This window comes from Rutidosis leptorrhynchoides, chromosome 3 (genome assembly GCF_046630445.1).
Source record: "Rutidosis leptorrhynchoides isolate AG116_Rl617_1_P2 chromosome 3, CSIRO_AGI_Rlap_v1, whole genome shotgun sequence".
In the NCBI taxonomy this organism is placed as follows: Eukaryota; Viridiplantae; Streptophyta; class Magnoliopsida; order Asterales; family Asteraceae; genus Rutidosis; species Rutidosis leptorrhynchoides.
Window position 1 is genome coordinate 246,650,914 of NC_092335.1, and position 12,595 is coordinate 246,663,508.

Here is a 12,595-nt window from a genome sequence, read left to right on the forward strand (position 1 = left end):
AAATTTAAAACTAATTACGAACGATAAATATACAAATTACGATTAAACGATTAAAAAGATACAGAATACAAAAATAAAACTTAAAGTTATAAAAATACAATTTTTATAAAAATATTATTGTTATTTTATTATTTTATAAAATTATTAATCTATAATTAATAAAACTAATTAAAATTTAAAAATATCAAATTAAATAAACTAAAACTAATTATTATTAAACTAAAACCCTAATTATTATTAATTATAAATAACCCTAATTTCGTAATAAATACAGGCTGAGGGTTTGACCTGTCAGACGGCTCCGCGAGTGCGGATGTTTGCTGCCCAAGAACCTCCGCGAGTGCGGAGTTACGAAGTCTCAGATTGATGCAGGCCAAAATTGCAGGTTCAGCTTAATTTTAATTAATTTTTTTTAAATATAATTTAAATAAAACTTATATTTTAAAAATTACTTATTAGTTTTATAATTCTAAAAAAAATTAAACTTTTTAATTTCGTACTTAGAAATACAGATATATATTTTTCTTTTTTTATGTTTTTATATTTTTTTAAACTTATATATTTTTACAAAAATAGCTTAAAAACTTATTTTTTTTTTATATATAGCGTTTCGCTGTCCCCGGCAGCGGCGCCAAAAACTTGATGTGCGTAGAGGTGTATACGAAATACTATTATTTTTATTACGAAATACGATACAATTTACACAAGTTATTTATTTATTTATATAGATGGGATATACTTAAACCTTGCTACAACACTTATAGGCAGTGTACCTAATCGTAGAGTAGTGTAGTTTTTAGTAAGTCCGGTTCATTCCACAGGGAGCTAGATGAGTTTAACGCTATATTTTTAACAACTATATTATATAAAATATATATAATTATATATAGTAATATTATTATAAAAGGGGGTTTTTACCATTTAATAACCGGTTTGTCGATTTTAAATAAAGCGTAAAGATAAATGACGATAATATAAATGATAGAATTTAAATTGCGATAAAGTAAATTGCAGTAATTAAAATGACAGTAAATAAAGGTACGAAGAAATATGAAATAAAAGTATTATGCTTATTTAAACTTCCGTAATCATGATGTTTGACGTTTTGATTTTAATTTATTACCCTGGGTTAATTGTCCTTTGTCCTGGATTATTTGATACCTATTTGGTTTTTGTCCATAATAGTCCATCGGTCATAATTATAAAATGCTCGTCAAATTAACCTTATTCCCGAAGTCAAATATTCCAACTAATTAGGGATTCGAACTGTAACAAGGTTTTAATACTTTGTTTAATGATTACACCAGGTTATCGACTGCGTGTAATCCAAGGTTTTATTACTTTGTTAACAATTACACCAATTATCCTTGTATGTAATCCACCCCCGTTTTAATGAGATATGAATATTAATTTATTCACTTGATCAGAATGAATAATCAATTACCCAACCCGAATAATTAATTAAATGATCGTAAAAGATGTCGTATAAACGTCACTAAACAGAACATACATAATCATTTTAATAATTATTAGATTAACTAATTTGAAGATAGGTTCGACAGATTCTAATGAGTTGTCATTCGATTAGAGAATACCCCCTATCTATTAATAGTCAATAGTCCAATGTCCACAAGTGTCGGTCTTTTGTCCAAACCTTAATTATGGTACAAAATCCAATAACCCTATCTTAATATTTTAGTCCAACATCACGATTACTTCGGCTCAAATAACCATAATAATAACTTAGTTACGAGACATTAATTTAAAAAGGAAGAACATAGCTTACAGTGGTGATTAATTACGTAGCATTACCCGGACAGAGTTCCGACTTTAAAACCCGTAAAACATTTCTTACAATAACCCAACTAAACCATAATTTATTATTAATCTTAAATTAAAATTAAAATTATAATATAAATATATTACATAGAGAAGAGAGATTGATTTTTTGTGTGTTCTCTCGGCTGAATTCGATGGCTTTTATAGGCCATTTCTGATACAGACAGCTCCGTGAGTGCGGAGTTTTTAACCTTTACAGCTCCGCGAGTGCGGAGCTTCAGATTCCAGCTCACCAAATTTTGGATCCTAGCTTTGTCGACATATTTATTATATATATATAATATATAAATAATTTATATAATTATTTATATATTATATTTTATTCTTGTGTATAGTTGACTTGTAATTTTAGGTCCGTTGCGTCGCGCATTTACGCCCGGTGTATGTCCCGGTTCCGGATTTTCGAACGTCCTTTCGTACGCGTAGATATCTTGTACTTTGTGTTTCGCGGCTTGTACTCTTGTAATTTTTAGACGTTTCTCATCAATAATTTGAACCACTTGAATTGTATCTTGTACATTTGAGCTTTTTGGACGTTTGCGTCTTCAAATCATCATTTTTGCCTTTTGTCTTCGCACTTATTTATTTAAACGAATATTACATAAAAATAGAACAATTGCAACTAAAAGCTTTACATATTGGAAGGATATTGCTACTAAATATATGTTCATTTGGAGCACTATCAATCACCTACCTCTACTCTAACCGGTTCAGGCATCACAGCAGCAGGTAATTTCAACTTAGCACAAAAGTCTAACGACATAAAAGACTTATTCGCACCACAATCAAACAATACATGAGCAGGTATTGAGTTGGTTAGAAACATACCGGTGATCACATCATCAGTTTCAGCAGCCGTCCTAACTGACATTTGAATAGCTCTGGCCTCTGCTGTGGGAGGGTTCTTCCTCTTCTGCCCACTCGAGGCAGTGGACCCTCCGACTGATGCCGAACGCGCACCCGACCCTGCCCCGAAACTCACACTCTTGGACGGACAACTTACAGCACGATGCCCTGGTTGATAACAATTCCAACACACATTTCCTAAAAATGAACACCTTTGGGACTCATGTCTTACTGCACCACATCTCAGACATCTTCTGGTAGCCTCTGAGCACTGACCACCATGTGATGACCTACACGTCTTACACCAATCACCTCGACCTGAACCAGTTCCAGAACTAATCTGTTTACTTTTGCCCTTATGTCTAAATCCAAACGATTTCTTTGACTTACCACTGTATTGACTACATGTTTAACCACTCAGAGTCATCATACTCCCTGTCATCATTTCTCTTGCTGCTTTCAAATCACTTTCCACCATTCAGGCCATAACAAAGGCCTGAGACAAACTCGTTTCCAACCTAAATGTCATTTTGTATCCTGGCAAGATCACATTAATAAAATGTTGAATCCTTGATGCTTCATCTGGTACCCACTGAGATACAAATCTCAATTTATCCATAAACTGACCAATCACTTCATCGATTGACATCTGAGGCGTCATTCTCATTTCTAAAAACTCAGTCTTCAATCAGTTAAGGTCAAATGAAGAACAATATTTCTCACAAACTTTCCCTTGGAACTGTTCCCAAGAATCTTCTTAACATACTCCTTTGGGATACTGGACGTCAATGCATTCCACCAAACCATAGCTCTTCCTTTTAACAATCTACTAGCATACGTAACCCTCAATTCCGGTTCACATTGACAAGCTTCCAAACCCCTTTCAAACTCCATCAACCAATTCATAGTTTCTGTCGGGTCAGAACTTCCCGAATACTCTGGGGGTTTGCATTCTAAGAACTGTTTGTAAGTACATTTCTTATGGGTTTGAACAAAGGGTTGTTAGAACATTCACATTTGGTACGGGTTCATTAAAAATAGATTTTGAAAAGGAAAAGTATTTTGTGGTGGCATTTAATACTGTTGAGGTAACCGATTTTGCCCTGGATATTGGAATTGAGTCTGGTTCATGTTGGGTACTGTTTGGGATTGTGCTGTCAGAAATACAGGTGGAGTATCATCATTTCCCCAGGATTTACCAGCTCAAGCTCAGTAATTTTATCCTGAGCTTCTTTTAGTTTACTTTCTGACTCATGGATATAACTATGTTGATCATCATCATCAGACTCAACACCCTCGCCTAGTTCTCTGTATGTTCCGAGGTTTGTTGGGCCAGTAGCGTTTGCATCTCAATTAGCCATACCTGTGCTACAAAACAGCTCACATAAAAGCTTAGTGGAAAACTGGTTAGCTCAACACAACTAACGTACACGTATCCCTGCATTCACTTAGCCCCACCCACAGACATGTTTAACTCCACTCAAGATTTGAGAACAAGATACACGCAGGTACTTACTGTCAAACCTATGCTATGATACCAACTTGTAACACCGAACATTTTTTTTAAACACAACGGAAGACTTACTTCATAAAAACACAACATTAATTGCATCAGTACAAAAGCTACTTAATTAAGTTTAATTATCACAAATGGGGTTACGTTATTACAAAGACGCTAACAATTATCCACATCAGAGTTACTAGTCAAACATGTCTTCACACTTCATGGCCCAATCCCAATAACAGTACCTAATCCTGCAGGGGAGGAATGTGGGGGATTAGTGCACCGCTAAGTGAATGAAATCTATCTACAAATTAAGCTTAAGCAATCCATCATACAACAATCAACTAACATGCTTACAACCAAAAAGCATACAAACAGAGACAATATAAGGATCGGCGGCTTGTACGGGCACACGACCCTAGCTGATCGGGCTAGGATCTATTGATAGTCCTTCCTACTAAGTCTCTGTATAACTATCCAAATGCAACACATGCGTTCTTCTATGCTATACTAAACAGACTGTAGGACTTGGACTCAACCTTTCCTAGCCTCGGTTGACCTCATACGAACCCGACCTTTCCTGGCCTCAGTGAGTTCCCAACCTTTCCTAGCCTCGATTGGTGTCAACACAGCGCATATATACAACATATATATCACATAACATGCAACTATCCAACTAGCATCGCAATCACTACACTACACAGGGTAATCAGAGTATTCCACAGCAGCATGATTTGCTACTTAAACTCTATCTGAAGATAGACCCACTCACCAATTACCAGCAGCAGCTCAGATTCTGACTACTGAGCTTTCTCTTTATCTTTTCCACATGAGAATAGAAATAACATAGTCAGTAATCATGTCTTATTAATAACCCGACAACAAGACAACAACACCAAATACCAACATTTAAGAACTTTACGACTGGTATGCCAAGTGTACGAGTAACACCCTTAAATACACGTTTGAGAACACTCAACCGTGCGGTTGATAGATTACCCATACGTTTGGTCAATGACTGAACATCCATCAATGAATCCCATGATCCGTACGGTTCGCCGCATGAGTGAGCAGTGACTCATATGAGTCACATCTCAACTGTACGTATCATTCTAATCAAAAAAATAGTTCTCCTTAACCACTCACTCGCACAGTTCATAACACGGTTGATCACCTCAACCGTACAATTGAAAGCTCACTCGTGCAAGTGATGAAGAACAGTAGCTGCAACTGTTTAGACGGGTTTCAACCCAAAATGCACAACATCAAATATTAATACATACTATAAATCAACACATATATTCATGTATTCACTATGAGATAAGTCTACATCATAACCTCAATCAATAACAACATTCACATGTGTGCAAAACAAGACATACACCCTAAAACCCATTTTTTCTGACCATAATAAAGTTTGATCTAGCTTCTTAAAACCTTATTATTGGAAAGTAGACCTCAATACGATTCCAACAATAGTTTATTCATCAAAAACGAAGTTACGGTTTGAAAGTTATGTCCTTTTCAAATTTACCAAAAGCTGACAAGTGCTCAACCGCGTGGTTGAGCCCTCTACCGTACGGTTGAGCCCTCAACTGCGTGGTTGAGCTCTCAAACACGTGCTCAACTGTGTGGTTGAGCTGTCAAAAGTGTGGGAGCTGATGAACAGCTCCAGCTCGCAGTTTTCGCATTTTTGACCCAAAATCTTGATTTTTGCTTTTTCTGGTGTAAAGGTGACGTACGGTTTTTATTTTTGGGAGAGTTCTAGAGAATGAACTCTGTTGAGTTCCCAAAATAATTAGGGATTTAATTATGACAAAACTGTAATTTATTTGCACTAGAGTGTTATGTGCAGTCAGCACAAGTTTGTTCATGTATAGACAGCAGATGTAGCCTTGTCTAGTGTTTAGTTTGCTGCTCAGTCTACCAGCACAAGGTTGACAGTGTTCTTCAATCAGCACAGGATGTGTACTCAGCAAATCAAGAACATGAAGTGGCTCAGTAATGAAGAACCAGCACAGCTGGAATGCAGCTCACTACACAAGACAGCTATGCTCCATTATAAGCATAGTCGTTTTCCCGAGTGGTCTACATCAATGGTACTATTCAACAGAAGTCAAAGACAAAGTTGAACAAAAAAGGACACGCGTCGGAGGCTGACAAGTGACCTTACATGACCACGTGGGAATGCAGAAGGTTAACGCATGTGCAGACATGGGTTATACTTTGTCATCACCTAGGGAACACAACATTCTATTTGTTTAATCAAATAGTGGTGCCAAACCGAATTGAGGTGTTCCTGCAAATAGCAACCAAAGAGGAAAGAAGAGAGCATGCTCTCTGATATAGTTGTCTCCACAAGTACAGACATCCTATGTACCAGTGGACAATAGAACCATTACACGGTTAATATGACTACTATAAATTGTTGTATCCACTATTGTTACAACTAGTGGTGTGGGTTTATTTTATAGAGTCAAAACGTGTAATAGCTGTTAGTTTACCTCTTAGCTATAATCTAGGTAATCTGTATCAACCAACTATCATTCCACCAAGGATAGTTGTGATTCTTTGTGATTCAATCAATAAAGAATAACTGTTGAAAATTACCTGTGACTATTTATTTGCATGCTTGAATACTAATCGAGTTTAACTGTTTAGTTAATTGAAAAGAAATTGTATTCACCCCCCTACAATACTCCTGTTGTTATCAAGGGACCAACAACTGGTATCAGAGCTTCAGTCTTGATAATTAATATCTTGGATCTGAATTCTCTCATGGCTGCATATACTAATACAGCTTACCTTGAAAATGGCTCATCCAATAGATCACCCAAATTTGATGAAGATGAGTATGAAACTTGGAAGGCAAGATTCATGCTTCACCTTGAGTCTATTGACCCACTCATACCTGGTATCGCCACAGATGGTCCATTTGTGCCTACTGAGACTATTGGTAGTGCACCAGCTACAGCTGACACTCCTACTGTTCCTGGCAGAGAGGTTATTCTCACTCCTTCTAGATGGGATGCTGAGGATAAACGTCGTGTTGGACTTGACCCTAAGATCAGAACCTTGTTAGCTATAACTTTGCCTAACCCACTGGTCAAACTGATTAAGGGAAAAGAAAATGTCAAGCTTATGTTGGACTATCTAGATGTTACCTATGAGGGTATGGGAGAAGTTAGGCAGAACAGAATGATTGCTTTAAAACGAGAATATGAAATGTTCTTTGTCTACAAAAACGAAACCCTTAAGCAAACCTTCATTAGGTTTAACTCTTTGATTGCTGACCTGATCACTCTGAATGTCACCTATACTGAGTTTGAACAAGTTAACAAATTCATAGATTCACCGCCCACTAAATGGAAATCTGTTACTGACCCCTTAAGAACCACTCATACCCTAAAGAACTTTAACATGTCTTCTCTCTACAGTTCACTTTAGAACCATGAGAAGGCAGAGGCTAAATTTGAACTTAACTTGAAAAAAAACTTTAGGTCTGCCCCCACCAATTCAAAATCTTCTAAGACAGATGATACTGCTCTTATTGCTGCTGCTAAAAAGAAAGCTCAAAAGGATTTACTGGTTCAAAAGTTGCTGGCAGAAGAAGAGTTAGCTGGGAGTGATGTGGATAGTGGTACTGAGTCTGAAGAAAGCAGTGATGATGAAAGTAATGCAGAAGGGTTTGCTGAAGGTATGGCTTTGCTGGCTAGGCAGTTCAAAAGGTTCAATCGTAATAGAACCAGCAAGTCATACAAAGGGAGTAAGAAACCGAGTGCTAGGTATAGCAGCAAGTCAGTCAAGGGTCCTAAATCTGAGTGTTATAATTGTGGAAAGGTTGGACATTTTGCTGCTGAATGCATGTCCAGGAAACCTTCAACTTCACATGCTAACTCTTTCTCAAAAGCTGACAAGTACAAAAACAAGTACAAAGCTATGAAAGCTCAGATGAAGGAAAGTTCTAAGACTGATAAGAAGGGTAAAAAGCCAGAAAAGGTTCTAGTTGCTGAGCATTATGATTGTGATGAAACCAGCTCGTCGTCTTCCTCTGATAGTGATACTGATGATGATGATGGTGCTGGTTATGCTCCAGAAAAGAAGCTGTGTTTAATGGCCAAGGAGGTCAAGGAGTCTGATGAGGATGATAGTGGTAGCAAGTTTTTGGCTAATATGAGGGAAGCTGATCAGAAAAGAGATTCTCCTCAATGGAAAACTGAATTGATGTATAAGGTTGATAATTTTCGAACTTATACTGATGATGAAAAGGTCAAAATGTTTGACTACCTAAGAGTTGACTTATGTAGAGGCAGCAAATGTGAAGAAGTTTTGATATCAGATAACAAATCTTTAAATGAGAAACTTAAATGCAAAAATGATGAAGTTAAAATCTTGAAAGATGATATTTCAAAACTCGAAAAACAAAATTTTGCTTTAAGGTCTCTTCATGTTGAGGCAGCAGAAGTCAAGAACCAGCTGGATAATCTTAAAAAGGTTGTCGCTTCATGGTGTACATCTGCTCAACGCACAGCAAAGTGTGTTAACGAGCAGGTGCCTACCCAAGTTGAAGCTTTCTTTGCTGGTGACTATGCTGCTGCCGCTGCTATTGCAGAGGTTACTTTCATGGACCCAATTCTTGAAACAGATCCTGAAGCTGTCTTGCCAAATACTTTTGCAAAGATAGTTAAAGGTAAAAAGGTCTTGACAAATAAATTTGTTAGACCTGTTACTGTGTCCCCATCACCTGCCATGAAAGAGATTTTGGAGGATGAGGTTAGAGCAAGAGAAGCCAGTACCTCAATTGATGAGACTACTGACCCCTCAAGAATCTACTACATGACTCCAAAAGAAAGACGTATCAAAAGGGAAATCACTAAAAATAATCTTAGAAAAATTAAATCTACTGATTCCCCTTTGTGTTCGAGTTCCAATTATGCTGAGCCAGCTGATGACAAACTTACTGGTCGAACAGTAGCTGCAGACAAGCCAGTCAAACGTAATACTGGCAAGTCCAAGGCAGTAGGAAAAACATCTTCTAGTTCATCAGCTTCAGTATACAAGCCAGTAACTTCCCACGCTGGATCATCAAATGATAAAGGCAAAGCAATACGTCATGACTATGGTACTGGTTCCAAGAAGAAAGCTGCCCTTAAGGGAAAAGCAAAAGTGGACTCGAATGAAGAGCTGTCTATCACTGAGATTATGATAGTCAAGCTTGACCAACTTATTGAGGCAGTAACTAAACATCGCCCCGATCCCCTTTACAATGTGTATGACCCATCACCGATACCAAATGTGAGAAAATGCTACAAATGTGGCAGCAAGTTTCACTTAGCCAACCGGTGTCCTTTTACCCCAACCCCATCTACTGATGCTTCTTCAAGCAAACCAGTAGATAGGAAGAGATCATCAAAGATGACCCTTCCTGAACCCATCCTTGGATGGGTTCCCAAAAAGAACTAATCTCTTAGCTACTGTGCATGGCATTCAAAACAAGCAAATCTGGTATCTCGATAGTGGATGTTCGAGACATATGACCGGATGTAAGTCCCTGCTAATGGACTAACAAGAAAAAGATGGTCCAGTTGTTTCGTATGGAGATAATTCGTTGGGTTACACAAAGGGTTTTGGTACTTTGACTAATGGGAATGTCACATTCTCAAATGTTGCATATGTAGTTGGGCTTAAACATAATTTACTCAGCATAAGCCAACTGACTAGCAAGAACAAGATAGTCTAATTCAGAAAGAAAATTGGCACTATTTTTGATAAGACATGGAAGCCACTGCTGACTGCAAAACGTCATGAAAACATGTATCAAATTGACATGAACACAGCAGTCACAACAACTGATACTTGCTTCTATTCAAAGGCAGCAGATAACCTGAAATGGTTATGGCACAAGAGACTCTCACATCTCAACTTCAAAGATATTCACAAATTATCCAGTAGAAGTTTGGTGTCTGGGCTACCCACCATGTCTTATGTAAAGGACAGACTGTGTCCTGGTTGTGAAAAAGGAAAACATCACCATGCCTCATTCAAATCAAAGAAAATCTCATCTATTAAGAAACCATTTCATTTACTTCATATGGGTCTTTTTGGTCCTGTTAATGTGGCCAGCTGTAGTGGGAAGAAGTATACACTGGTTATTGTTGATGAATATTCCAGATACACCTGGGTATTCTTTTTGAAGCAAAAGAGTGAAGCTGCTGATGAAATTATCAATTTTATCAAAAGAATGGAGCTTTTAAATGGGCAACTGGTGAAACAGCTAAGAAGTGATCATGGTACAGAATTCAGAAATGCTACATTAGAAGAATTTTGTGCTGATAAAGGTATTTCACAGAACTTTTCTGCTGTGAGAACACCTCACCAAAATGGTGTTGCGGAAAGAAGAAACAGAACTCTCATTGAAGCATCAAGATCTATGTTAGCTAAGTTTGGGCTAAAAATTCATATTGGGCAGAGGCTGTGAACACTGCATGTTTTACCCAGAATAGATCTCTAATTGTGAAAAGACATCAGAAAACTGCTTATGAAGTTCTCAAAGGAAGAAAACCCTCAATCTCATTTCTTCATGTATTTGGCACTCCCTGTTTCATTCTAAACAATATCGATCAGTTGGGCAAGTTTGATGCTAAGGCTGATGAAGGTATATTCTTGGGATATTCCAACATGTCAAAGGCATATAGGGTTTTCAATAAAAGAAGGGGTTGTTTTGAAGAATCAATTAATGTTACATTTGATGAAACTGCCCCAGCCTCATCTTTCAGTCAAGAAGATGAAGAGTTATTGTTTGAAGAGCCTACTCAGCAAGGTCTCGATGATGAAGAGGAACCAGCTGCAAATCCCTCACCAATCCATGTTGCTGGGTTCTCTGATGATGAGATGGAACACTCAGTTCCATCTGTGTGTAAACCAAGTGGACCTACTAGCTCTACTGAAGTCCTACAACTTGAGCATAGGTCTACTGGTTCTGAAGGATCACAAGCTGGTACTGGTTACAATAATACTGAACAGCTGTCTCCAATTGCTGCTCATACCTTTGAACCAGCTGATGATCAAGATGCTGTGTGGTCCACGACAAGCTCACCTGTTCATAACACTGGATGGACAAAAGAGCATCCAATTGAGCAAGTCATTGGTAATCTGGCTAGTGGTGTTAAAACAAGAAGGCATGCAACCAGCAATTTCTGTATGCATGTAAATTTTGTGTCTACCATTGAACCTAAATGTCCTGATGAAGCAATCAAAGATCCAAGCTGGGCAGGAGCTATGCAAGAAGAGATCTCCCAGTTTGATAGGAATAAGGTTTGGACATTGGTACCTAAACCCGATGATGAAACTAAGAAAATCATTGGTACCAAGTGGGTTTTCAAGAACAAGATGGATGAAGATGGGATTGTGATCAGAAACAAAGCTAGATTGGTAGCTCAAGGTTTCAAACAGGAAGAAGGATTAGATTATGGAGAGACTTATGCTCCAGTGGCTAGGATGGAAGCTATCAGACTGTTCTTGGCGTATGCTGCTAAGATGAATTTTAGGGTATTCCAGATGGATGTTAAATCTGCATTTCTAAATGGGAAGCTGCAAGAAGAAGTTTATGTCAAACAGCCTCCTGGTTTTGTAAGCAGTAAATATCCAGACCATGTCTACAAGCTAGACAAAGCTCTTTATGGCCTCAAACAGGCTCCAAGAGCATGGTATGAGACACTTCATGTGTATCTCACTGGTATAGGTTTTAAAGTTGGAACAATTGACACCACTCTGTTCTTAAAAGAGACAGATGGTGATCTCTTGCTGGTACAGATATATGTGGATGATATTATTTATGGATCTAAAAATGAGAAACATTGTCAAGATTTTTCAAAACTTATGTCAAAGACATATGAAATGAGCTTACAAAGAGAATTGCAATACTTTTTGGGATTGCAAATTAAATAACTTGATGATGGAATTTTTATAAGTCAGGATAAATTTATCAAAGATATGCTAAAGAAATTTGGTCTGACCTGTTTAAAAGATATAGGGACTCCAATGGCAGCAACTATTAAAATAGATGCTGATCCCAATGGTGAACCAGCCAATATCACTGAATATAGAGGTATGATTGGATCCCTACTTTATCTCACAGCCAGCAGACCAGATATTATGTTTGCCACATGTCTCTGTGCCAGATATCAAGCTGATCCTAAAGAGTCACAATTGCTAGCAGTAAAAAGGATATTTAGATATATGAAAGCTACTGCTAAACGTGGTCTTTGGTATCCTAAAGACCCGGATTTTGAGCTAATTGGGTATTCAGATGCTGATTTTGCAGGGTGTAAAATAGACAGGAAAAGTACTACTGGTGGTTGCCAGTTACTGGGTGGTAGGCTAGTCAGCTGGACGAGCAAAAAGCAA